Below are 22856 nucleotides of genomic sequence, written 5' to 3'. Positions count from 1 at the left end.
TAATGACTATGTTCCTATTGGTTTGTTCCAAGTCACGTGACTTTCAAGGTCCCAGCGGTCAGAACAAAAAACATGGCGGACAGTTCTCTCATTTTTAGTGAAAAAATCAATATTTTGACTTAGTTTCTGCATAAAAATGGACTTTTGATCACATTTCTAGCGAGAAATATATGTTTTATTTTCTAAATATTCACTCAGTGAATGTACATAATCACTTTGTATGTTGGAATAGCCACGGGATATGACTGTCATTAACCTGCATTGTAGCGAAATCCGTGTCAGTTTCACGGAAATTTGAGTTATTCCGTGGCTATTCCACGGATTCCTGTGAGGCCAGGTTGCTTAGAGACTATTTTTCAAGAAAGCGACTGGAGACAAATCAAGAGACAATGTTCGTTCATTTTTTAAAAATGTTTTAAACAAAAAAATTGGCCATAACTTAGACAGTGCAACTTTTAAAGTTTTCAAAAATATTCCACAAACCAGAAAAAAGTGACTTGATTCTTGATTTGGATGATTTTATGGACTGTAATTTCCATCACCCAAGTTCAGGCATGTTTGGTGTCCCTGTAAACCTTGAAAATAAACAGCATTAAACTAATTTAAAATGATTACAACCTACAATCAGCCAGCCCAGGTCAGTTGGAGAGAGTAGAAGAGATTGAAGGAAATATTAACTCTGAAAACATTAGCGGTGCTATTTTTCTAGACCTGTTTTGTATGATTCAGTTTCTACACAAACAGTGTAGGTTTTATAGAGAGTTTTATAGAAAACTACTATTATATTACTGGTAGCTGTCAAAAGTCACTTCATGAAATTGACTAAAATAACACAGAAGACTGATTCTTCCATCATTGTCCAAGCTGGTCTCAAAATTAAATTTCCCTGTTATGTTTTCACAAATTGTTTCATTTCTCTTTGGTCTTTTCCTCTAGTTGACAGGATCCTGCAGGAGCTTTTAGTTCTGCAGAGACTAAACTGCAGGGACTGACAGAGGTGTGGTCACTGGACTGTGCTACTGGTGTTTTTTATGGACACAATCCGAGCAGCGGAGGCTCTGTCTGGCAGCGTGGGGCTCGAGGGGCCTGATTTAGATGTAACAGGGGAAAATAGAGGAAGATAAAGATGTAATTCAGAAGCTTGAGGCTTTGGATAATCCCAATTGGTGATGCAGACATACGCACAAACGCACACACACAAATATACATGCACAAAGATACTTGAGGTACACATGTGACCGCTGCAGAACACACACTCCTCCAGCTCCCCTGCACACATTCATGTCATTTCAGCAGAGGAGACTGTGGGGAAGATGTTTATTTTGGCCCAGTTGTGTGGAGCTGCAGTCCAGCAGGGAGGCAGTAGCTGCTGCTGCTGCTGGGAACTGCCATTCTCCCTTATAGCTCAATATGTAGCTGCAAGACAGGAAGCAAAAACACACATTTACATAACTCAAATTACCTGGGGGCCGTTGGAGGCAGTATCCAAATAACCAAAAAAAGACACAAAATGACATAAAAAAAAAAAATTACTTAAGAAAGGCACAAAATAATCAAAAAAAGACTGAAAAAACACTTAATGACTTAAAAAAGACACAAAATGACCAAAAAATACACAGAATTACCAAAAAAGACACAAAATCATTTTAAAAAGACACAAAATGACCCCAAAAAAGACACAAAATGACCATAAAAGACTAAATTGCTTAAAGAAGAAACAAAATGACCAAAAAAAACACAGAATTACAAAAAATATATATAGGCCTACACAAAATATTACGAAAAAAGACACAAAATTATTTAAAAAACACACAAAATTATTTTTTTTAAAAGACACAAAATTACCACCAAAAAAAAGACACAAAATTACCACAAAAAAAAAAAGACACAAAATTACCAAAAAAGTAGTTAAAGGGACCTTCCCCACACAACACGTACCATACCTATAAAACTCACATTAAACTTTCATATCAAGGTGGGGGCCACATAATATCATTATGAGGGCCGCAATTGGCCCGCGGGCCGCAGGTTTGAGACCCATGCTCTAAACACACTACTAATCCGATGTACACAGGTTTGCACACGACAGTTTTCACGTACATCTCAAGTTGGTAATGATGCATGAATGCCATCAAAATTTAGTGCAGTTTACTGTCAGTATGCTCTAAACTTTGATTGGTTTTAGGTTTTATTTTATTTGCACAGTTAGAATTACATAAAATGACAAAGATAACATATAATGTAAAGTGCAGGGAGAGGCAGAAAACCCAGATCGGCTTATTTAAAGCCTCCACCTAAAATTTCATTAGAAAGTAATAAATTGATAATAGAAAAAACAAATGTATAACATCAACAAGTTATAATGACAATAACAAAAACAACTAAAAACAAAAATGAACATGTTAAAAAAGTATATTTGTGTGTGAACTAGAATTTCAAAACAGCAGTCAAATGAGCTTTTAGACATCTTTTGAAGCATTTTACAGAGATGGAGTCCCTTGCCAGATGGGAAAAGGTATTCCACAATTTGGTCCCCCGAAATTGAACAACAAATTGCCCCCAAAGAACAGTGCTGGGATTTGAAGCCAATTTGACATAGTGGTGAAACCGTGGAATTACAACTTGCGAGTCCGTCATGGGTCGCCAATGACCCCAAATGGATTTTTTTTTTGAATGAGGATTGGTAGATTGTAATGTCAGTCATTACTCTACTAAGCGGGTCACTGGTAGACTAACATTGGCCAAAAGTGAGCCACTTTGTAGAGTAATGATTGACATTACAATCTACCAATCCTCATCCATTTCCTCAGCCGTTTCCATGGTTTCGTTCACCGCTATGTAGAGACTTATAAAGTCCATACAAAGTAAAGCATATTAAGATTGTAACTCATATACAGCAACTTCCTGACTTAGTACAAATAAGCAATTTGTTATATAATAGCTAATAATCTTAGTTAATGTCTTACTGGTTGTATAATAAGGTCATGCAGAATAAGACATTAATAACTAATTAATAATGATTAATTAAGAGCCAATATGTTACTTATTTGCATGCTAATGAGCAACTAATAAATGTTGAATATGTGTTCCCTAATATAAAGTGTTAAAACACTTAATAAAAACACTTACTATAAAGCAAATATGCACTGTTTTTCCCCCCTTCAACCAATTGCTAGGTATTCCCCATGGACTCATGTCTATATTTGTCAGGAAGCTTCATTTCAGGGATCTCAGTGCTGCTTGATTTGATTATGTGTGATTATCAACTTGTGATTTCATTATCATCCCTGATTGAAGAAGCTTTCAGCAAAACAAAGGAAAGGAAATCCTACTAGTAATCATGTTGGGGCTCAATTCAGTCAATCATTGAACCAAGATATTTATATTTTATTTATATATATATATATATATATATATATGTATATATATATATATATATGTATATATATAACTACTGGTACTGTACTGTACTTAAGTACAATTTTGAGGTACTAGTTCTTTACTTTAGTATTTCCATTATATATAACTTTATACTTCTGCTCCACTACATTTAGCTGACAGCTTTAGTCACTTTTCAGACCAATATATAACATGAAGAAAAAAATAAATTTAAAATAATCACACAGGTTTATAAATTAAACCACATAACAGTGTATTAAGTAGTCAAATGAGCCCTATCTTAACGTCATTAATAAATGCATTAATATGAATAATCTAATAATATATTTGGAATATATAAAACAATCTGAGACGGGTCATTCTGCATAGGGAATACTTTTACTTTTGATACTTTAAGTATTTTTTGATCCTGATACTTTTGTACATTTACGTTAATTTATGACATTTAAATAAAATATGAACGCAGGAGTAATTTCAAAGTGTTGTATTAGTACTTTTACTGAAGTTAGAAATCTTAATACTTCTTCCGCCACTGATTATTTTATGTTGAATCCATAAACTGTAGTAGAATGGACATAGACATCATGACATCATCCATTAGTTTATTGTTTTGAAGTATTTTTGCCATCGCCATCTCAAAAATGACCATATTTGCACCAGAGTACAGGAGTACTGCAGCTTACTGGGGTAAAAAAATTAGGTGATCAGTAGGGTAATTTTCTCATAGAACTCTATGCAATCAGACTTCCTCAGCTAGATGCAGGTTTAAGGTACCTCTGGCTTTACTTCAGGCCCGGAGGTTGCCACTTGAATGAAGCTGTAGCTCAGGGCTGTCAAACTCAAATACACAGTGGGTCAAAATGTAAAACTTGGACAAAATCGCGGGCCAACATTGATATTTATTGAAAAAATTGACCTAAACAAGTTCAAACAAAATGGAACAAGCAAAGCTTGATATAACTTAATATTGCAAACATGCAAAATCGAATATCAAATAAAACAAACAAACACATCAATGGCATTCATTTCTTAAATAAAATTTAAATAAAAATCGTATGTCCCTTTATTTTAAATTTAACAGTAATCTTTTTTCCACAGGCTAAAAATAAATGTGAGAATAAAATAACAATAATAAACCAAATGACTAATAATAATATCCTTCAATGAATGTGCAGCCATTCAAGCCTTGGACTAGCAAGAAAAAGTGCATAAAGACAACTTTAATTATTGCTCAGTTTGCTCCACACTGATCTACTGTGTTCAAGCCAAAACACGAGAAGAGCATTCTGGGATTTGTAGTATTATTTGCGCTGTATAATAATAATTTGGTATTGCCTTGCGGGCCAAATATAATTATACTGCGGGCCAAATTTGGCCCGCGGGCCAGAGTTTGACACCTCTGCTGTAGCTGAAAAGAAACAAAGACTTCTTTGAGTATGTTTTCACCTGAGTGCATGGCCAGATTGGGCGTGGTGTGGTGTGGTGCAACGGGCCAAATCCAATTGTACAAAGTAGAGCGTCAATCAAAGGAAAACGGCCTAACTTAACCCTGAAATACTCCAGCGGTAACGTCAGTGGTTTCGGCTGTCATTGCATCATGCGGGTGTTTTATTGGGCTAAAACAAACCGAAAAGAACCAGGAAAAGGTGTTTCAAAAACAGTCTTTGACCCAGGCGTGATCCGTGGCGTGTCCCATGTTAGCGAGTGGAGAGGCAGGCAGAAAGGAATGAAGTGGCCCCTCTGAACGCTCCCCAGCCTCGTAACACAAACCTGACTCTGCAGAAAGCCTGCAATAACAGCCGCAGCTGGCACTCTCAGGAACACTGCTGCGAGAAAACACACAGCACGTGACCTCAGCCGACCTGCGTGTGTGTGTTGCATTAATAATGGTAATGGTTGCTTCAGCCAATGCCCATAAAAGGCATTGAGTTTGATCGGTACAGTATAACATCATCTTTAAAGTCTTTAAAGTGGCTGAAAGTCGAAGCCACGCAGGGTGTGGTCTCCCTGCAGCGGGACGAGTTTTTTGGCGGGAACACGCTGTTGCCGTGGTGATTTGCTGACGCGAGGGGGTTGTGGGACTGTGCTTTGCCAGCATGTTCAGTCAGCTGATGTCTGGCCGTGCACCACGTCTCAGCGACTTGCATCACCTGGTATCTGCAGGCTGTTTTGGAAACATGTAGCACCACACACACACACACACACACACATTGGAACACACACATACAAGCGAATTAAATCTGATTAAATCACACCTTAATTCTGTCAGTTTCCACTCGTTCAGACACACTCTGCTCCCGGCTGTGTGGTCATACATTACACATCTAGTTTAATACCCAGCCGATGTGGTCACCGGCCTGGAGGGAAAGTCTCTAAGAAGGTTAATCAGATTTAAACGCATCTTGAAAAAAAACTCACAACGTGTTAAATTCCCTTTTAAGTCCTCACAGCTTCCCTGACTTTCCCTTTTTTGCACACAAAGTCATGCTTCTTCACTGCTTGGTGTCTGTTGGCTTTCAGTTCCTTGTTAATTTCACCCTCACAACCTGGAAACCCCTCCGCCTTTCATCTCATCCGTCTTCCTTGTTTTTCTTCCGTCTCCATTCTGTCCACCATTTCCGACCGTGCAGACGGCGATAGCCTCGAGGTTGGAGCTGGAAGTAGACTGGTTCATGTCCTTGACTTTCTGAAGAAAAAAAATACATTTGGTCATGTAGTCTAATCTACTGAAATGCCAAAAGCTGCACAAATTTGCCCAGTGTTCTTCAGGTAGCAGCTCCTATAACTGTATAGAAAACAATATACAGGCTACACTGTAAAAAAAAAAAAGAAAGAAAGTTTTTACAGTAAAAAACTGGCAGCTGTGGTTGCCAGATCTTTACTGTAATAAATACGGTAGAACTTTTTTCAATATTACGGTAAAATTATAATAGCACTGTTGATTTTTTTGATTGCCATTTTATTACATTTTCTACCGTATAAATAAAATGTTTTTCCATCAAAAGAAACACTGTTCTGCCATATAATTGACAAGAAAATACTTTATAAATGCTGCATAAATTAAAGATTTTACCATTAAATATTACGGTATATTTCTGTTAGAGATATGGTGTTTAGTACATTAGTACAACAGTGAGAAAAAGTATTTTTTGGTGTCACCAAAGAGATAAAAAAAAATTGAAATTCAAGGTTACACCTAAATTACTTGGTTTTTCGACTGATTGACTGATTTTATTCAACAGTTAAAGCATATATAAATACAGAATATGGGCTTTATGTACAAATTTTATAGACATTTTTAAGGATAATAAAGAAAAAGCTTATTTCCAGTGCGTCCAGCCAGCAAATGGCAATCATGACACCTCATCCATTCAAAAGCATTAAAAACTATAAACAGAGGCACTATATACAACACAATACAAGAAGAAATTAAATTAAGGGGGGCTTTTATTTTCCGGTGTGGTGCTTTTGAAGTGTTTGTAGTTTGTATTTGTAAAAAAAACAGCAAATCCTTTAGGGGAAAGACACCTAAACAGAACTAAATTGCTGACTCACAGTAAGTTATATGTTGTAACGTCTTATTTACTTGGACTCTTTGATTTTAATCATTTTGCTTCTACAAAGCCTTGTATCTGGCTGCAGTATCCATGACTAATGTGAGTTAAAATTCCTTTTCCCCTGAGCCAGTGGGGCAGCGTTTTATATCCACAGATATTCACTTTGTGTTATGGTACCAAAACTTTAAATAGTCCCTTTTTAATGAAAATCTGGAAATGGAAACTAGACAGTGTGCCAGCCAGACGCTTTGATTCCTCTATCTGCAGACTGCTTAGTAAACACAGAGCTGCGCTGATACAGACAGATAAGACAGGTGACTGCTGCATGATACTGGAGCATCAGAGCCAACTCAATAATCACCAAGCATGATTAACTCAATCTGACCTTTGAGGTGTTCAACAGGCTCAGCAGCTCTTTGGGGTCATGTTTGTATTGGGAAGTTTTCAGTCGTTCAATCAAGGAAGACGAGTGGTGCAACAGAACCCATTCCAATTATTTTTCATGTTATTTTTTTACACTTTTATTATATTCCTTTACAATTCATACAATCACTACGTTTTATGTTTTATGTTTTATTAAATAATCCCCATTAGTTTATGCCGTGGCAGTTGGCTAGTCTTCCTGGGGTCAAAACATTCCAATAAGTAATACTCAACAGTCCTACAACAACTTTAACAATAAAAATACCATCCAAAATACATTAGAAAAGTGCAGCACAAATTAAAAAGACAGTTTGCAGAATCAAACCATTAAATTATAGCCATTTGGATTAAATGTTTAGGAATAATTGGTCAGAAAACAAATAAAATACAAAAAAAAACAATACAGCTTTAACCAGTATCATTGATTGTAATCCTGGACATCATGAATCCAGGAGAACATCACTTCTAGAGTAGCGTCCTTTCAACCAAAATAAACGAAAAAAAATTAAATAAACCCCCAAAAATATATAATAATATAATAACTGCTTTGCAAAACTGTAAAAAAAAACATACTTTTACCTGATAAAATGTGATGCATTGCAACATTATTCTAATTTTGATTTAAATTCCTAAATTCCTTTTTGTTTGGTGCAGTCAAACTGCTGTAGGGTTGTTTCAATAAGATATCTCAAACTTTTTTAATTCTCCTAAATCTTGTATTCTTATTGTGCACAAATCAATTACAATGGTGTTGCATTCATTTCTGCAAACAAACTCTTTACTTGTTTATGGTTTTCTTCTATGCTGGATACAGTTATTAAGTGTTTCATCAGTGGCATCAGGTGGAGATTTTTTATCTTCTGAACTGATTATGGATTATTTGATTTTCTGTCTGCAGGATCATATGATTTACAGAAGTGCTCACTTGTCAGATCCCCTTCCTGTTGCCTTATCTTCATTGTGCAGACGGTCTTGTGACTCTGCAGATAATCGTTGTCTGTGTCACCCTGTCTGACCACTCTCAGGCCTCTCAGGCCTCTGTGGCTCTTTTATTGAGTCTACAGGTCTCATTAGCACTGGTTTGTATTGGAGTGGGAGAACCGGGGCCTCTCTGATGATCATTTCGGGGTCTGTCGCTCTGCTGCCGCGAGTCAAAGCCACTTATGTCGCTGTAACCGTTCCAGCCCCCAACATAGGAAGCTCTTTCCAGAGCGGAGGAATGTTCTGCGTTTGGCTTTAGGCTGTTTGTCTGCTTTACAAATGTAGGATAATAGGAGCATGCAGTCAAGTTAACATCCATACAGTCACATGTTTGCACATAAACACATGCACACACATGTACAAACATACCTACACACATTAAAACAAGCACCAGTAGATTATACAGTACATGCACAAACACAAACAGCTCCCCCCGTCCTGCATGTGGCTTTTTTTATTTTTTACTTGGCCTGTTTTCCCAAATGAGCAACTGCTTCTTTGTTGGTCTGGAAACTGCAAAATAAGCAAAGCTCTGGACGAGAACTCGCTGCCAACTTTGTCAGCTTCGCAGAGTCGTAAACTGTGTACACTACTGTTGTCGTGTCACTGTATGCCCACGGCGAAAACTACTCTCCGCTCTTTTTGTGATCCATCGTTCTTGTTTTCGTTTGTATGTAGAGTGTGTTGAATCGGAGTAAGGGGGGGCAGACTAATGCTTTCCAGTCTGTGGCTGGTTTCAGTTTTCCTCCTGCGGTGGACGAAGACAGAGGGAGAGGGGAGAATTAGTCTGTGTGTGTGTGTGTGTGTGTGTGTGTGTGTGTGTGTGTGTGTGTGTGTGTGTGTGTGTGGAGGGGCAGTGTAGGGGGTGGGAACCAAGGGAAGAAATTCCCATGGCATCTTGAGCTAGAATTATAGTTCTGCAGGATACATTTAAATGTCTCTGTGGATCCATGCAGAGAAACTATCGGTCCCAGAGGCTCGCAGAGGAATCATCGTTTTGTCATGATCAACAACAGTAACCACACTGCAAAAAAGGTGTTTAGTCTAAAAACAAGATAAAAACACTAAATCTGAGGGAAATGATCTTGCTGCATGGACAGATAATTTCACTTGACAAGATTTCTTAAATTAAGATAGTTAAATCTAGAAATAAGCATGTTGAACGCTTAAAATAAGAAATTAACTCTTAAAAAAATATGAATTATCTAACACTTCTAAATCTAAAGGTTTTTTTTATCTTGGTAAGAAACAAATAATTGTCAGTGCACTCTGCTCAGGCCAGTTCATCGCTGCTTGCAGCTTTAATTTATCTCTCTTGTACATTTTTTGTCTTTTTTGGTCATTTTGTGACCAAAAGATGTACAAAGACACAAAATGACCACAAAAAGACACAAAAAAGACCAAAAAAAGACACAAAAAGACACAACAAAAGACCAAAAAACGACGCAGAAAGACGTAAAATAACCAAAAGATATAAAATGGTCGAAAAAGACATAAAAAGACACAAAAAACACACACACACAAAAAGAAAAAGACGTAAAATCACCAAAAAAAGACACAAGAATTTTTTTTTTATCTTGGTAAGAAACAAATAATCATCAGGTCACTCTGCTCGGGCCAGTTCATCGCTGCTTGCAGCTTTAATTTATCTTGTTTTAAGAGTTAATTTCTTATTTTAAGCATTCAATATGCTTATTTGTAGATTTAACAATCTTAATTTAAGAAATACTGTCAAGTGAATTTATCTGTCCATGCAGCAAGATCATTTCCCTCAGATTTAGTGTTTTATCTTGTTTCTAGACACACTTTTTTTGCAGTGCAGGGGGATGTCTTCATATAAAGACGTAATAAAAAGCAATTTCTTATCTCTTTTTATGAGCTTTTATTGATGTTTTGGGAGGAGATTATGTCAGTGCACCATCATGTTTTATTATAAGTTAATATAGTTAAATCACCCTGTTCTCCCGCCAAAAACGTCAATATAGGACGTGTGTACAGGCAGCGAAAAACATGAGACGAACAAACAACAAACTTTCACCCAGGAGAGCAGGGTTTGCGTCCTGTGTGAAAACAAAAGTAAACAATTTTTAACTTGTTACGTTGTTTACGTAAATTCAGTTATGAATCACGTTTTCATAACGTGGGGGAGGAGGAGGAGAGAGTCACTCACTGTACAATAACAACTGCTTATTTAAGTATTTTTCTTATTTGATCATTTTATCCACTGTACGAAACACAATGCCATACATTCCTCTATATTTTTTTATCTATATCCATCCTCCATACAGCTCTCTATATCTATTTATCTGATATATTTTCACTTATTTACTTTAATAGTGTATTGTTTTATTTACTGTCAATTGTTTATTTTAATTGCATATGTATTTGTATGCTACTGAAAGTGCAGTCTAATTCTCTCGTTAAGTCTCTCGTTTTTGAACGTAACTTGCGGTAGTCTCGCAAACTTTGTAACGACTTCACTTTTGTCATTTACATACATTTATTTACTGTTTAAACTGTCGTTTATAATGCCTTATCTGGAAGTTTTTTGCCCTAGACCTAGGTCAGTGGTTTTACAACATAAATCCACAGAAACTGCAGCCTTTTTTTACAACCACAAACTGTACGTGCATGCTATTTTTAGAATGCGCTGTTGTACCGCAAGCCGTGATACGTACCTACACGCCAATACCTCTTCTGTTGTTTAGCTTGGAGAACTTGTTGAATTAAATGCATTTGTACATTTACAAATGTTTTATGACTGAAGAAATGTACTCAACACATCTGTTGGGCCTTCCAATGTTTGTAAAAAAACAGACAATTTGCAAGATAACTCCACAGAATACCTTGTATGGGTTGACTAATTGGTCTGCATCATGGCATGAAACGGCAGTTTCTCCATTAAAAAGCAATGGATCCAATAAGCGCTACAGTGGGACTAGCTGTTAGCCAATCAGCACCATGGTGAGCGCTATATAATAAAATAAATGCTGCTGTCGAGGCTGTCATGTCGTCTGGTAATTCTCGTGATATCGTAGTTTGTTTTTACTTTTTTTCTTCCACACTTAAGACCTCTGCAAACTCAGTATGTTGCCATGTCTATGCACCAGTGTCGACTTAAACTGACACTAGATTTAGGGACTCTAATCTTTTGGTGGATTCGGTTGTGGATCTCCATGGAAACTGGTCGCCATGGAGGCAGTGTCAGACTGAAGATGGGTACACAGTTGACTGACTGACAAGCAACAGCATCGCTATTAATTAAATATATTTCATTTTGTCTATTTTTGTCAAAATTGTAGGCAACCAAAAACACTTTTTTTATTCTCTCATTTACTTTTAAACTGCCTCTTTGCTGTTGGTGTTCCATGTATGTTTACATTTTAGTTTTTACTTTTGTTATTGCTCAAATTGTGGATGGTTCCATTTTTTTTTCCAAGGTTTTTGTGTGAAGCACATTTAATTGCTACATGTATGAAATGCGCTTTCAAAATAAATATGCCTTGCCTTCTCGAAGCATACCTTAAGCCGGACACCATATTATTATATAGGAATCCAGAAATGTCAATGAGCACTACAGGAAAATGAATCAAAATGCTTCCCAAATTCCCACAATGCATCATACAGCTCAGAGAGTCCAACGAGCTGATTGGTTGATCCAACTTCCTGTCAACAGAATGAAAATCATGTCCACGCTGTACCATAATCTGTACAAAAACACAAAAACAAAAACACCTGCCAACAACTTACAGCTGTGCATAAGGAGCTGGTGATGTGGATAAAACAGTTTAAATCACTATATTGACTGTTTGCCAGAGTGAGTGATGTATATTTTCTGCTAAATCAATTAAGAAAATCATTTGTGGATAAAATAAACCAGGCAAGAATGTCTGTTTTTGGCTAATGCAGCAAATTGAATACTATACAAATCATTTCACTTCCCTTTAAAAACCCCAAACTGCAATAAAGTCGTCCTTTGTGATTTGCAGCACTGCCCATAATGTCCTAATTCAACCCGACATATTGAAGGGACTGATACCATGTTATAAACTGTGTGGAAAGATTTATATTGCTATATATATTTCATACTGCCCAACCCGCCCGTGCAGCAGCAACATGTTGCAGCTCTTTACACACCACAGACCCACATCCCAAATCTGAGCTGAATGAAATTCTCAGGTCATTTCCTGGAGCTGCACTCTGACTTTTTTTCATCTCTCTCTCTTTCTCTCTCTCTCTCTCACACACTCATGCATACACTCACAGCCCCCTCCTCCTCTTCTCCCTGCTCCTTCCCTCCCCTTTTTCTACCTCTCTGTTACTGCTCACTCACACAGCAGAGGGCTGTGTAGGTGGACACTACATGTCCCTGCTTCTCTCTCTCCCTCCCTCACCACCTCATTCTCTCTCCCTCGCTCTCTCCTGCTGTCACATTCCAGTTGTCTAAAGCCGGGTTTAACTTTCTCTCTCCCTGAGAGCAGGAAGGAAGGGGAAACTAAAAGAGGAGAAGCATTAGAAAAGCCTTATTCTCTCTGGATGAGAAGAAGAAAACTCTCTTCATGCTCTTTAAAAAGGGGGAGTCACCAGAAAGGAGCATACCTTCTTAAAGGGGCTATCCTTTTTTTTTTGTTTTTAAACTTTTACTCCCTCCCTTATTCTTTCTTTTCCCTTTTTTGGGGCTCTCATTCTGGTCGGACCCACGGTGGACTATTCACGTGAGCGCTTGTTTTTACGGTGAAGCTAGTCCCAGCTCTCCTGGCGGGACGGAGAGGAGGAGGAGGAGGAGGAGGAGGAGGAGGAGGCAGTGTTTGACAAGACAGACACACAAACACACGCTCCAGAGAGAAAGTTACTGCCAGGATCCTCTGAGGATTTTCCATTCAGCAATGTGTGTGTAAGTGTCACTTCGTCTTCTGTCTCAACACGCTTTTAAATCTCCCCGGCTGCTTTCAGCTGTCGGTTTCTGTGCTGAAGTTGTGAGACTTTTGTGGTATTCGATACGTGCGATCATCCTTTTTGTTTTCCATCTCAAAAGCTTCAAACTCAAAATGTTTGGAAGTCATTTCTCTGCATATTTAATCCTCCAGAAGACTGTTTTTACCTGCTTGTTGCAGAGTTTAAATGGCTCACCTTGCGTTCCCCTCAGGAATGTCATTACTCTTTCAGCTCTCACTGTCCAGGATGTGAGACCATAGGAGTGGATGAATTGGTGTTAATTATTTGGAAGAGGGTGTGTGTTTGAAACGTGAGGAAACAAGCGGTCAGGAGCTGAGAGGGAGGTTTCATGTGTTGAGAGACGAGGTAACAACAGTGTGAGATCACTTGGATACAGACAACACACACACACGACTACACTGATACCTGAACAGTGTTTTAATGTGTCCTCTGTGTGTTTCCGTGGTCATTGTTTTTTTCCTAATAAGCTGCTGGTAGAGAACAGGCTCTGCTGGCAGGGGTTTGACTCCACTGTAATTAACCGCTGGGTGCATAATACAGTAAAACCAACAGGGGCAGCGAGTCGTTCACACAATGCAAATAGTGGTGCTGACTCAGAGCTGGCAGCAGCTCACTGTAAATATGTCACCCAGCTCCTTTCATCATCACTTAATCTGATATAGTATTGTTTTTTAATCAATTCAGTTAAAGGGATGGTTTAATTGCATGGAAATGGAGTTGTATGAGGTACTTATCCATAGTCGGCACACCCCCAGTTTGGAGAAACAGGCAGGAGTACTGGCATGGAAGTTAAGCAGCTGTGGATGGGGTAATATCAGTTTAAATGTATGCTATATTCAGAATATTTTCATTGTTTTACCATGCAATCAGACGCAGCCCTGTTTAAATATTATATGCATAGGGAGAGCCCATGCTGTTTTCTCTCTATCTTTAGTCAAAGCCACCAGACTCCTTTGACAAAAACAGAGATTTTTACCCTGCAGAACACAGTAGTTGCTTGTCTACAGGTGCCACATTCAGTAACTTTGTTTGTGTTCTAGTGTTGTAAACGGATAATTTGGATTCAGCAAAGTCACACAGTGATGCATGGAAACTAATCAATTGAGCAGCGGTACACCAGCAGCTCTCCTGTTCTGTGAGGTAAAATTACTGTTTTTGTCAATGGAGTCTGATGTTTTTGACGCAAACTTTAACCAGTTTCTAAGTAAACGTAAACATTATCTATCTTATCGATCTCTAGTCAGAGCCACCAGACTCCATTGACAAAAACAGTGATATTTTTACCTTGCAGAATACATGAGTTGCTGGTCTACAGGTGCCACATTCAGTAACTTTGTTTGTGTTATTGTGTCATAAAAGGATAATCTGGATTCACCAAAGGCAAACAGTGACATGAACAGTCTGGTGGCTTTGACGCAAACTTTAAAAAGCTTAACTTCCCCGTCTACCTAGACTTAAACAGGGCTGTCTGATGGCAAGGTAAAGTGGGGAAAATATTCTAAATATTGTGCACGCTTTAACTGATACTGAAAAGAACAAATTTTTGATGTGATTTTTGCTTGGAAAAAAGACAGTCGATTAGCAATTTAGGTGCCCCTTCTCATCAATCCATCATTTCACCACCTATCTTTTTTGTTACATTCCTCGTCTCATTGGTGTGGCATTATTTGACAGGCCTGGGTTATGAGGAAATCTATATCACAATACATTGTCAAATTTATCTCTAACAATATCTATTTCTCTACATACATCTGTGTTGATGATATGTTCTATATTGCGCCGTCTCACTTTTTATATGTTTGGAGTATTTTCTGTATGACCAGTGAAATATTTTGGACTGAACTTCACATTACACGGGATTAGGTCACATGTGAGTCAGACTGTTGACTGTATTTACTGTAAAAGTCAGGTCATAAAAGATTCACATGAGGTTCTGTTTATCATTTGTCATATTAGAAGCAGGGTAAGCAGCCTCATGGTCTCAGACGGATTCCTTTCATCTGATGCTGCGCTCAAAACATGTTTAGTGTTTAATCCACATGCACAACATCTCCCGCAATCCAACACGTGTTTTTCCACAGAAGCCAGTCCTGAGCTCAACACCCACCACCTTAACACACGTCACCCCTCGTAAACAGCACCGACAACCCCGCCAGACAATGGCGCAGTCAGTTCCTGCATGGGCTCCCAATTGACAAAATTGCTCAGATGGCTTCCAAATGCTATGTGTGTGTGTGTGTGTGTGTGTGTGTGTTTGTTGTGAACATGTGTATACAGTAGGCCTGTGAGCCTGTTAGTGTGGCACGCATCCACACCTACCTCTCCCTGTCAGCCAGGTTTCCCTCTAATTGACACGTAGCCGTTCCGCTGTAGCGCCAGTTCGCAGTGCCGGCCCCCGGTCCCTCCCAAACCACAAGGGACTCTTTGTTTGTAATTTATGAATTAGTGTGTGGTTTGGGTTACGAGAAGAGAGGGCGGGTCAGGAGCTGACGGCACAGGAACAGGAACAAGCGGGGCCGGCTGCAGCGCTCGTTCTGATCAGCTGCTTTGCCCCTTTTTGTTTATTATTCCAGATCAGCAATCTGGATGTCCTCCGGAGACGGAGAGAGGGATTGAGATGACAGTAGAGATGATTAATGGGGAGGATGAATGGGCCCCTTTTTTACCCCCCACACACACAGAGATGTGACTTCATGTTTGCTGAGATAATCTGTGTAAATCTGTGTCCGGCCATCAGATAAGGCCGACTGCTCAGTTGTGAAAACACAAAGTGCAGAAAGTCAGACCTTGTCGTTCCCTCTCAGTTCATCTCAATAACTCTCTCCGTACCCCCCCGGCTCGGAGCGCTCTTTCCGCCATCCATTGGCTTCCTTTTCTCTTTTTCATCAAGTGGTTTTATTTACTTTGTCTAGTCTGAATGGAACCTGGCGCTGTTCTAAGCTTTGGCCTGGTTCTCTTGCAGAAAAGCAAAGCCTCCTTTCCTTTCCAACCCCCATCTTTTTTCTCCCTCTACCCTTGATTTGGTTTTTATCCTTTTCTTCTCTGTTCTCTGTTTTTGAAACTCAGCATGCATTCCTAATGGCTTCAACTCTCCTAGAGGGCTGTTTTCTTTTTTTCCTTCCTTCCTACCACCCTTACTTCCCTCCTTCCTTCTTCCTTCTTCCTTCTTCCTTTCAGATCAAGTCTTTCGCTCAAAAATAAGTCATTTTGGGGAAGGCGAGGGGGGTTTCCTGATTGCCAAAGCAGATGTGGCCCCCCCAAAATAACTTCCTGGCATTCTTCAGCACCCACATGCAGCTGCTTGCAGGGGGTGCTGGGGTTCTCTTGTCCCCCATATCTCACCCTATACTTCCCCCCACCACCACCTCTGTAATACCTATACATCCTCATGCCATTATCCGTATGGTTTTGACTCCCCTCTCTCTTCTACTGTATGACTCATAGCTGCCAGGGACCCCCAGTCTAAGTTATTATACCCACAATTCTCTGTTAACAAGCTGACTTTACAGGCAATAGTTCTGCTTCCAAAGGGAAAAGTTAATTTTCTAGTTTTCCTGCAAGAACTTTTCCTCACCTCTTCGTCCTTTCTTGCAAAGTTTTTGCACACACTGGTCTCCTAGAGGAGGAGCGTTTTATCACTCCTCTGATGTCTGTGTTATTGCCCGGACCGGCCCTGGATGCAGAGATTTTTGAGGAGCCTCATAGCTGTGGGGAGCCATTTATCTCCCAGTAAGATTGTGGGGGTAAATCCCCTGGATCCTGCTAGATTTAAAAAGGTCAGCAAGGTGGGAGAGTGAAAAACGACTGAGAATCGTGCACATGAGAGTGTGCAGAGATATGAACACCTGAGGATCCAAAACACACATAAGTCACGTAGCAAAGGAATCGTTTATCCCACAGTTCTTTATTCCCTTTAACACATTTCTTACACTGTCTATGGGCCGGGATTTAAAGGGGACATATAATGCTCATTTTCAAGTTCATATTTGTATTTTTTTTTTTACCACAACGTGTTAGCATACTGTAATGTGCAAAAAAAACACATATTTTTTCTAGTACTGTCTGTCTATGTGTACCTGTATACACCTTTAGTCTGAAACGCTCTGTTTTAGCGCCTGTCTCTTTAAGAACCCCTCCCCGAAAGCTCAGTCTGCTCTGATTGGTCAGTTTTTCCAGGTCTTCTGCATATGAATGACTATAACAGCACATTGCATCACTTTCTACCTGTATATAGTATAGTTGTGTCATCTCAACCTTCCAGAAATGTTGACGGCTCTTTCAAAGAGAGTTTCTAAGTACGGGCCTTGCTTTGGCATAAAAATTACTGGGTACTTTTTCCACTTTTTGCATTGGTAACAAGTAGGGTTGGAATTAATCATTTGATGATCGATTAATGGTCGTTAAGAATTTGGGAATCGCATTGAATTTTTAATAAATGTGTATTGCCGAGTGTTCAATTCTGCGGCCGTACGTCAATAAGCAAGTGAGCTGAGGAGAGGATTAATTGGAGCAAAACTAGCTTACTGTGTCAAACCTTGCTAGCATGAATTACTGAGTTTAATTTGATCCAAAACTTATTTAAACACAAAACACATTTAAATATGAAGATTACTGTGAAAACTAACCTCATAAAACATAAAACATTGAACTCCTTGACGTTATCTTTACAGTTTGATCTCACGTGAGTTAGTTTTACGATCGACAGGAAGTCTCTTTTCGTCCTTTCAAAATGAAAGCGTCCGTCATCAAAACAGGCTTTTGCATTATACTGTATATATATTTTATTTTGCAATATTTTGCATACTGGAGTATGTAAAAAAACATAGCGATTAATTGATTAACTGATCATTAACGTTTTAGATGATCGGGTCTGCAGGTTTCTTCCAAACGCCCATCCCTAGTAACAAGCATATACAGCAGTTTGGTAGCTGCAGTAAGCAGTAATCCAGAAAGCATGAGTAGGTCCAGTTCATGCTCCAGTCTAGAAGATGGTAAATGGAGTGCACTTGTATAGTGCTTTTATCCAAAGTGCTTTACACTACAGACTGCGCTCATTCACACTTTTACACACCAGGCTACCAGGGCACACTGGTGCCACCTGCCACCATCGGGAATTCATTCACACACCGATGAACGCAGCATCGGGAGCAATTTGGGGTTCAGTATCTTGCTCAAGGATACTTCGACATGTAGGCTGCCATGGTCGGGGATCGAACCACCAACCCTCCGATCGGTAGTTGACCACTCTACCAACTGAGCCACAGCCGCCCCAGAAGACGAACAGAATGCCAGAGAATTTCTTGAATGGCGTTATTCAGCAGACTTTCTGCCTTTTAAGTTGCCCTTTAGCGAGCCATGCTCACCCAGGAAAATTAATTTCTCTCCATGCACCCTGTTCAGGGTGAAGGACGCTGCCCCACAGTGTGTGTGTGTGTGTGTGTGTGTGTTTCCTGGATGTGCTAATCTTACCTTCAGTCGTCCAGTTAATGAAACCAGAAACTCATTGCACCATGAGGAGAGCAGAAAAAGCCCAGTGTTGAGGTGCATACCAGCTATGTGTGTTCATGTCACTGTTTTGCCAAAGGTGTGTATGTTTGCTCACTTGCCTGTCCGGCCAGGTTTGTGTGTGTGTCAGACGTGTGTCCCAAAAAGATGGATGACTCTACAATGCATACTGGAAGTTGCAACAGTTTGAAAGCTAGTGAAAGGGTCAACTTTTCTCTGACAGCTGCCATGATGCAAATAGTTACCGATCGTACACATGAATAGAAACAGGATTTGTAAGATTTTTTTCTTTCAATCCTGTAGGATATTCCTCTAAAACAATACAACCCAAGAAAATGGCATTTGAAGACTAAACCCTCCACTAAATCAAGACGTATTTTTAACAATTCAGTGATTTCCTGTGTGAGCAGTGTTGGTTCCTGCCAGCACATATTACTGCTGGATTTGGTGGAAGAAGTAATGCTGCTGTTCCCCTCATAGGGCACTGGCATGGAGTAGCATGTGGTGTGTTTTTACAGCCCTCTCTTTGCCTTCCCTTCTCCTCCCCCCTCGGCTCACCCTGCCTCACCCCCCATTAAACTCAATTTGTTCTGAGAGCCGAGGATCGCTGTGAGTCCAGGAACATGTGCTGCACGGACTGAAGAAGGCAGAGAAACTTGATTTAGAGGAGGATTTAGGGGCATGGTGGGAAAAAGAAAAGGACTGTTGGCTCAGAGAGGGAGGTATTAAAGGGTAGGGGAGAGGGAGAGACATTTATAACATTCATTTTAAGTAGTTAATCATCAGCGTAGAGTTTGACTGGATGAACTGTTGTTGGCATACAGTGCTTTTTACGACGACGAGAGAGACAGAAACAAAAAGAGAAACAGACACAGTAATCCTTTCATATCAACAAAGTGTTTTATGTTTTGCTTTCTTGAGTCCTTATTAGTAGTCTGGAGACTTTCAAAAAGCCCAGACACTCCTCAACAATCCACCAAGACTTCCAATAAAGGTTGAAATGTTATACAGCAGGATTACAGAGTGCCAATTTAATGAAGACCCAAAGTCTCAGTGAAGAGAAGAGGTTTCTATCTAAACATGTGTTTTAAGTCGGCCCACATCTAGAAGGTTTCACTATACAGTAAACATGTGTTTTGGGTTGTGTCGCCTTAGTAATTTTATCGCTGCTGTATTTCAGGTTTGAGAAATTAGCAGACATGCTTAATGATGTCTGTAGATTTTACAGCCCAGGGTTTTTTGAATGAAGCATTAAATGAGTCGCTGCAGATGTTCGGCAGGTTTTCAGATGTTGAAGGAAGAACATCTGCTGCCGTGAAGTAAATTTGTGTAAGTGATATCTAATAAAGCCCTTCGTTTTTAGGGCTTAATTTAATCTCATTACAGTCTAAACTTCAAGATGTGGAGACAATATTTATAAATGATAAATGACTATTCATGTTGAAGTATAATGGTGTATGTGGAAGCCATTGTTACATTTAACTGGGTGCTGGCATAAGAAAATGTGAGATGTGTGTGTAATTATTTGTTAAAAATGGATGTATTCGTTCAATCCAGTGGTGGAAAGTAACTAAGTACATTTACTCAAGTACTGTACTTAAGTACAATTTTGAGGTACTTGTACTTTACTTGGGTATTTCCATTTCATGTAACTTTATATTTCTGCTGCATTACATTTTGAGCCACTTTTTATTCTCCACTGCATTTAGCTGACAGCTTTAGTTACTGTTCAGGTCTAGATTTAACATAAAAAATGATAATAATTAAAGTTAGACAAAAATTAGACCTCATAACTGTAAATAAATTAGTTAAAATGAGCCCTGCCTTGAAAATTATAAATATTGCTTACATAAATGCATCAAAAATAATAATCCAATAATATATTTGGGATATATAAAACAATGGGTGGTTCCATTCTGCACAACTTTTTACTTTAGATACTTTAAGTACATTTTGATGCTGATACTTTTGTACTTTTACTTTAGAAAGAGATCTGAATACTTCTTCCACCACTGGTTCAATCTGAACTTGATGGGAAAGTTTAGATGCATTAGTGCATTCGTACAACTTAAAAATCAAACATTTCTGTGCTAATGTGAGCAGCAGTCCTTGTCCGAAAACGTTCGACTCCTATCAGACGATCTGACATGATTTTGGTAGGATAAGCTTCACAATGATAAAAATCTGAGATTACAGAACCAGAAAAACCCAGGACTGTGGAGGGGGGCAGTACTCAGGACAGTATTGACCTGTGATTACTGCTCTCAGGGTCAGAGGTTATCTGTCATCAGCAGCTGATGACTCGGTCCTGTGTACCTGGCAAAGGTCAGGAGGTCGTTTTGGAGGAAGTAAACTTTACAGGTCATCTGATAAATGAGTGTGTATCTGCATTCAGGCAACACTGATCTCAAATTTTCTCCTTTGTCTGAAATTACAAGAAGAGTTTAAGCATGACTTGGTTCTATTTTCTTCGTTTTGGTCATTATTTCTATCTTCCTGCTATCTATCTGCCCCCTACTGACATTGTGCTCACCAAGTTATGGGAATGCAAAAAAATATTAAAGGTCAGATGAGCTAAAAACACAAGTAGTCAGACAGGTTTTAAACCCACAGCTTTGCCAAACTTAGTTGGAAGAGAAAAAAAGCAGCAAAAGTTTTTTAGCCAAACTAAATATCCTTCAAACACAATTTTCCTCTGGCCAGGGGGATTATTTCTTGCATTATGGTTTTACTTTCAAATAAAGTGGTTTATATAATCCTTTGGCTTGTTTGGCTTGTTTAAGACCTGTCTGACTGCTTATATTTCATGAGTTCTTTTTTTAGACGTTTTCACCATGTTCTCAGATCTCAGCTATGGAAGAATGGTGAATACAGTTTTATCATAACTGACAGATATTATGGCCATAGCTTTGAAAATGAAATCTAGGTTTTAATATATTTAAATTTTATTTTTTAGGATAGACTATATTACTCACATTAATGGTAAGTATTGAGCTAGTTGGCGATTAGCTTAGCTTAGCATAAAGACTGGAAGCAAGGAGATAGCAAAAAGTTTTTTCTTGGAAATATCCACAAGAGCTGCGTCAGGCTGCTAAAACACATTTCCTCTGAAGCTCTCTAAGGGTCCGGAACCCTTAGAGTTTATGATAGGTGTATTTTTAGACAGTCTTTATGCTATGCTAAGCTAAGCTAATCGCCTCCTGGCTCAAGCTTAATTTAGCTCAAAAAATGAATGGTAGCTTTATCTAACTCTCTGAGACTCTTTTTTATCATGAAATGATTCGAAAATGAAATCGAGGCTTTAATGTATTTAAATTTTATTTTGAAATATTATGAGGACAGACTCACATTTATGGTAAGCATTGAGCCAGTTGGTGATTAGCTTAGCTTAGCATGAAGACTGGAAGCGGGAAACTTTACTCTTGGAAGGCTAAAACACGCTTCCTCTGAAACTCTCTAAGGGTCAGACCCTTATGGTAGTGTATTTTTTTTAATTTTAGACGGGCTAGCAGTTTACCTTTGTTTCCAGTCTTTATGCTAAGCTAAGCTAATCATCTCCTGGCTCAAGCTTAATTTAGCTTACATAAATTAATGGTAGCTTTATGTAACTCTCTGCAACATAAACTTGATTTTTTTTAACATTGACATAAGCCCCCTTTCTCTCTCTCGCACACACTGTAAATTTACATTTGTAGTGTGACTGTTAAGCACAGCACTTGATTATTCCCTGTAGGCTTAAAATATATTCTCACCCATCGGGATGTGTCCTAAATAGCCTGCAGGCTGCGAGCCCCAACCTAGCCCGATACAGTAGAACCACGCTGGGCTGTTATTTAAAAATCTCCCAGAGAACTCCACTACTCTGATCTGGAGCCAGAGCCCACTGATCCAGCCTCCAAACACCACCGCCGCCTCACTCTTCCTTTTGCTTCCAACCGAGGATGAAGGGATGATGGAAGGAGGGATGGAGGGAGGGAAAAAAAGGGAGGGAGGCATTCTCTCTGGCCTTCTTTGGCATGCTTTTTTCTCCTTTTT

At 39.0% G+C, this 22856-nt stretch overlaps 1 protein-coding gene across 1 annotated transcript in view; it reads left to right on the top strand.

Annotated features, from left to right (window-relative positions):
• Nucleotides 1-22856, top strand: part of LOC131991653 (uncharacterized) — a 129769-nt gene that overhangs the window by 74372 nt on the left and 32541 nt on the right. The gene's annotated exons all lie outside the window — the stretch shown is intronic.

Source organism: Centropristis striata, chromosome 18 (assembly GCF_030273125.1).
Source record: "Centropristis striata isolate RG_2023a ecotype Rhode Island chromosome 18, C.striata_1.0, whole genome shotgun sequence".
Taxonomy (NCBI): Eukaryota; Metazoa; Chordata; class Actinopteri; order Perciformes; family Serranidae; genus Centropristis; species Centropristis striata.
Note: the sequence above shows the minus strand (reverse complement) of the source record. Positions and strands in the feature narration are given on the sequence as shown.